This window comes from Rutidosis leptorrhynchoides, chromosome 6 (assembly GCF_046630445.1).
Source record: "Rutidosis leptorrhynchoides isolate AG116_Rl617_1_P2 chromosome 6, CSIRO_AGI_Rlap_v1, whole genome shotgun sequence".
NCBI lineage: Eukaryota > Viridiplantae > Streptophyta > Magnoliopsida > Asterales > Asteraceae > Rutidosis > Rutidosis leptorrhynchoides.
Window position 1 is genome coordinate 166,647,611 of NC_092338.1, and position 6,000 is coordinate 166,653,610.

A 6,000-nucleotide genomic window follows, 5' to 3' on the forward strand; every position below is an offset into this window, starting at 1 on the left:
ATACAAATATATATAAAAGTAATATTATTATTATAAAGGGGGTTTTTACCGTTTAATGACCGGTTTGTCGATTTTAAAAACTTTAGTTGCAGTTAAAACAAAATGTAAAATATTAAATAAATAAAAGACTTAATTTAAAGCGTAAAGTAAATAATGATAATGAAATTGCGATAAATAAAAGTGCGATAAAATAAACTTGCGATAATTAAAAAGTACGATAATTAAAAGTGCAATTAAATACAATAACAATAAAAGTGCGATAATTAGAAGTGCAATTAAATATAAAATAAAGGAAATTAAATATGAAATAAAAGAATTATGCTTATTTAAACTTCCGTAATCATGATGTTTGACGTGTTGATTTTAGTTTTATGCCCATGGGTTAATTGTCCTTTGTCCTGGATTATTTAATATGTCCGTCTGGTTTTTTTCCATAACAGTCCATCAGTCATAAATATAAAGTGCGAGTGTCCTCGTCAAATTATCCTTATACCCGAAGTTAAATATTCCAACTAATTGGGGACTTAAACTGTAACAAGATTTTAATACTTTGTTTAATAATTACACCAGGTTATCGACTGCGTGTAACCCAAGGTTTTAATACTTTGTTAACAATTATGCCAAGTGTCCTTGTACATAATTTCACCCCTGTTTTAATAATTCTAGTGACTATTAATCCATTCCCGTGTCCGGTTAAATGAACGATTATTCGTACATATAAATACCCCGCCCATCGTATCCGATCGAGTGTATATGGTTATTTATAGGGACGTCCAATTGTAAATCTTTATATTAAAATTACAAACTATCATTTAGTTAAACAAATATAAAGCCCATTAATAGCCTATAGTCTAATTTCCACAAGTGTCGTTCTTTTGTCCAAACCCCAATTATGGTACAAAGCCCAATTACCCAATTTTAGTAATTAGCCCAACATCATGATTACTTCGTTTTAAATAAGCATAATAATAACTTAGCTACGAGACATTAAATTAAAAAGGTTGAACATAACTTACAATGATTAAAAATAGCGTAGCATTACACGGACAGAATTTCGACTTACACCCTTACAACATTCGCTAACATACCCTTATTATTAGGATTTAAAATTAAAATTAAAATATAAAATATAAATATAAATATAAATATTACGTATACATATATAGAGAGAGATTGATTTATGATTTTCAAAATGATCAGAATTCGTTGGGTTTTATAGGGATTTGAGTCCAGGGAATCTCCGCGACTCGCGGCCCTTTCCTTCTTCAAACTCCGCGAGTCGCGGAGTTTGTTTTTACAGCTCACCAAGCCTTGGCTCCTAGCTTGTCGACGGATTATATAAATAAATATAATATATAAATAATTTTAGTAATTATTTAAATATTATATTATATTTATGTGCATAGTTGACTTGTAATTTTTAGTCCGTTGCGTCGAGCGTTGAGAGTTGACTCTGGTCCCGGTTCCGGATTTTCGAACGTCCTTGCGTACAATTTAATATCTTGTACTTTGCGTTTTGAATCTTGTACTCTTGTAATTTTGAGACGTTTCTTATCAATAATTGGAACCTCTTTGATTGTATTTTGTACTTTTGAGCTTTTTGGTCGTTTGCATCTTCAATTCATCGAATCTGTCTTTTGTCTTCACCTTTTATTATTTAAACGAATATTACTTGTAAATAGAACAATTGCAACTAAAAGCTTGTCTTTCTTGAGGAATAATGCTATGAAATATATGTTCGTTTTTAGCATTATCAATTATTATTTTGAAAGTTTTCTAGAAAAATAGGATCCAGTACAAGATAAATAATTTAGAAACAAAGGACACATTTAACAATGTCAAGTCTTCAATACCTAAATGTGAACATATTAAGTTTAAAATAGCAATCGAAACTCTAATTATGAAGCATGCGACTTCTAAGCCAACACAATGGAAGCAAATCATGTAAGTACCTGAGAATAAACATGCTAAAAGTCAACATAAAATTGGTGAGTTATAGGTTTAACTGTTCATAAAGTAATAAGAGTATATCACAAGATTTACGTTTGAAAACATTTATAAATGACTTTCTACATCCTTGAGAACTCGGTAACTCGTCTTAGCTCAACGGTATTACCCTTAGATATTGATATATACACTGTAACATGGGTATTAAGTCGACGTACTAAACATTCCGTTGAAGACTATAGCGACTAGCACGGAAAGGGGCGGTCATGCCCAATAGATCTAGCAATAGGATTCGCGCCTACCAATGTCAGAAATCAGTAGTTAGAAGTTACCAAATTAGGGTATATTTAGTTTCAACTCAAAGTTGAATAGTTTAGATACTTGTGTCTAACATGTAGAGATAAAAAGTTTTTGCATGTATTCTCACCCCAAATATAAGATATTAAAGAATTTAAAAATAGGGGCTATAAGTGCCACGTACACAGATAAGATAAGATCAAGGATGATAAAGACTCCAACCTAAATATAAAAGTAGGTCAATAAAAGTCTAACTTATGTCAACTCAATGCATGATAGTCCTAATGCTTGAAGTTGCTTTAATTAGGCGATAAGAGATTCAATTATGTTAAAGTGTTAAGTATACTTTCTATTTTTGGTAAGTTTCTATTTATGAAAAGTTTATATTTTTAGAAAGTTTCTATTTATAGTAAGTTTCTATTTTTAGAAAGTTTCTATTTTAGAAAGTTTCTATATTTAGAAAGTCTACTCAAATCAACCGAGAGTCAAACGAGAAAGTCAACTGAAAAGTCAATCCCGATCAAGCTTAGTTAACTTTGATATTTTAAAATAGAATTAATTTTAAATATCATACCTTATATTATTATTTGATATAACATAAATATTTAATATCTCATATCATAAGTTTAATTAAATTAAGTTAACATAAGTTAAACGATATAATAGGTATAACATAAGTTTTTATATTAAATTATAATTAATTAAATAATTATTTAATTATTTAATTAAATTAAATAATCATAAGTATTTAAATAAATTATTAAATTTCATAAGTATTTAATAGTTAAATGCTATAATAAGTATTTTTATAATTAATTATTATCCTAACTATTAAATAATTAACTAATATCATAAGTATTTATTATTAATTATTATTAACATAAGTATTATTAATAATAATTAAATTATTTGTTATCATAACTTTTATTTATAAAGATAATTAAATTATAACATAAGTATTAAATCAAAATATTTATTAAATACAAATTCCAAGTTTTAAATAATAACAATTATTTATTTTATAACTAATTAAATATTATTAAAATATATATATTTTTAACACAAGTTAAATTTTATATCATAAGTTTTAATTTCATAATTTTATCGGTTCATAACTTGTTATACGGGTGTCGGTTTTTAACGAGCCTTATATGGAGCTTCACCTAAAAAATGATCCCAATACAATGATCAAGTCAAAAAGTTCCAGAAGTAGCACGTTTCTTGAGGTAGATCTGTTGTACTTTATATATTTATTAATTTTTATAGATTTCAAGATTTATTCATATCTTTTGAACCGTAGTCGGATTTTGATGATCCAAACATACAAATTAGTCAGAACAACGATCTCGACATGATGGTCAAGTTTATATTTTCTACAAATCAGGCACGGTTCCCGAGTAACAACAGCTGATCCAATTATATATATATATATATATATATATATATATATATATATATATATATATATATATATATATATATATATATATATATATATATCCTTGTTTATCGCGTAGATTTTGATACGTTCATCCATTTAACATGAATCTTTTATGAAAATTGTACTACTCAATGAAAGGAATTCAATGAGCTACAAATCAATATCAAAATATCTTGGCACTGATCCCAAAAATCCAGTTAAAGAGGTTGTACAAAATTTAATAAATGAAAAACGGGCATAGCCAAATAGTTCTCCCCATGTACTTTGTGTCATGGGATAGAGAGAGGTCATGGGTTCGATCCTTAGGGATGACATGATTTTCTTTAAAACAATTGAACACCAATAATGGTGGTATATATTGACCCTATAGGGAGGTTTTACCGGATTCGTTCACGGACCTCTACTCAGGAACACTCCCCGAATGTATGTTTTCTTGGGTACCATCGATCGGGTTCGGGTTTCGGCACCGAATGTGTGTGGTACGTGCAAGTGATGAGGGTCGTTGAAATAAATGATCTATTAAAAAAACACACTTTTTGATACATTTAATTAATTTTAACAAAGCCAGAATCAAACTCAAGCACTAGTACATAAAATACATGCATAGTAACATCAAAATAATTAAGAATTGAAAAGCTTGGGTTTTTAGATATACCTTCTTAATTAAAGAAATCTATATACAATCATAGAGGAGAAGATTATGCAATTTACTTGATGAGAGAAAAACTTGATGATGATATGGTGATGGTTATGGTCATCGATCAAAGGGAGAAGAGGGAGAAGAGAGGCTGTGACTTTTGAGAGAAAATATATACATTTAGGTTTTTCATTAAATGAGATAAAACACCAAATAAAAAATTATCTAGTTTCTTAAAATAAGGGATTTGGCCTATTTCTTGTTTGGGGGGTTGGGGGGGGGGGGTTTGTTTTGGCGAAAATAGATAGGGAGTATATTTTTATTTTGTAAAAATACAATCTTATTCTAATTTGATATTATCTACATATTTAAATTAGAACATGGGCTAAAATACAAATTAAAAGGAAAAATGGAAATTCATGGACTAACCATGTGGATTTCGGCCAACATGACCTAGATGAGCCCACTCATCAATTATTTTTTATTATTTGAACTTACAAGTTGGCCCGAAGATTAAACGGTAAGCTAACCGAGAAAACAATGTTACATGATTTAATTACGCGAGAAGGATAAAAATTTCATGAAATAAATATAGGAATATTTTATTAATTCCTATGACAATGAATATCTTGAAAAATATTTCGAAATTAAGAAATCACAAAAAGGCAATTGTTGGTTTGGAAACTGAGGCGATTCAGAGAAATTCTAATTGTAACGCATAAACATGTACTTATACACACACACATACAGTGGCGATTCTAGGATCAAAACCTAATGGGGTCCCAAAATTTTATTTGATAACTTTCTTGCACAAAATATTGAATTTGTCGGGTCAAATCGGGTCGGGTTGCGCTCAAAACACAAACATAAAATTGGATAATACTCGCAAAATATAAGGTTGCTCGTATTTTTTTTACTATTGTCATTATAACAACCATCGTAAAATTGGATAATCCATTTCATGGCGTCTCACACTTAACAACCTACTTATTGGTGGGATGTCCTTTCGGAAGCAGTCTCCCTATCCATAGAACATTGAGAGGGAAGACTTTCTCTATTCTTGCGGTGTTTCACTCTGAGTGGAGAAATGAATTCTCTTTATTCTAGGATATGGAAAGGATTGTACATCTTACCTCCCCCATACCCCACTTATGTGGGATTGCTATTGACTACAATAATTTAGAAGAAACATAATCAAGAAACTTACTTACTACAATGTTACTGTAATTGTTTAATAGTTGGTATGGTTGATCAATGTTACTCTCTCCGTCCCTAATTTATAGTTCTATATTTTCATTTGGGATTGATAGGTCAGATCATGATGAGATTGAGAGAAATGATAAGATAGAGTGAGATTCGGTATGTAGGAAGAAGACTCGGTAAGAGAGAGAATCGGTAAAATTACATTCCACAACTTCTAGAACTCACTTACAATACAATGGCTATCAAATTAGGACTACTTAGGTTCCTTATATAGCCCTCTTCTAAGGAACCTTCATTTAAGCTTAATTCACATTAACACTATACAACTTCGGGGTCCTAACAATCTCCCCCTTAGTGTTAAATGTGAACTTTACAATATAATCCTATCTAAAACATCTAAAGGAACTTTGTTCCTCTGAAGTGAACTTTAGATTTGAATCCCTTGAGATTCTCATATCTTCGTATATTCACTCTT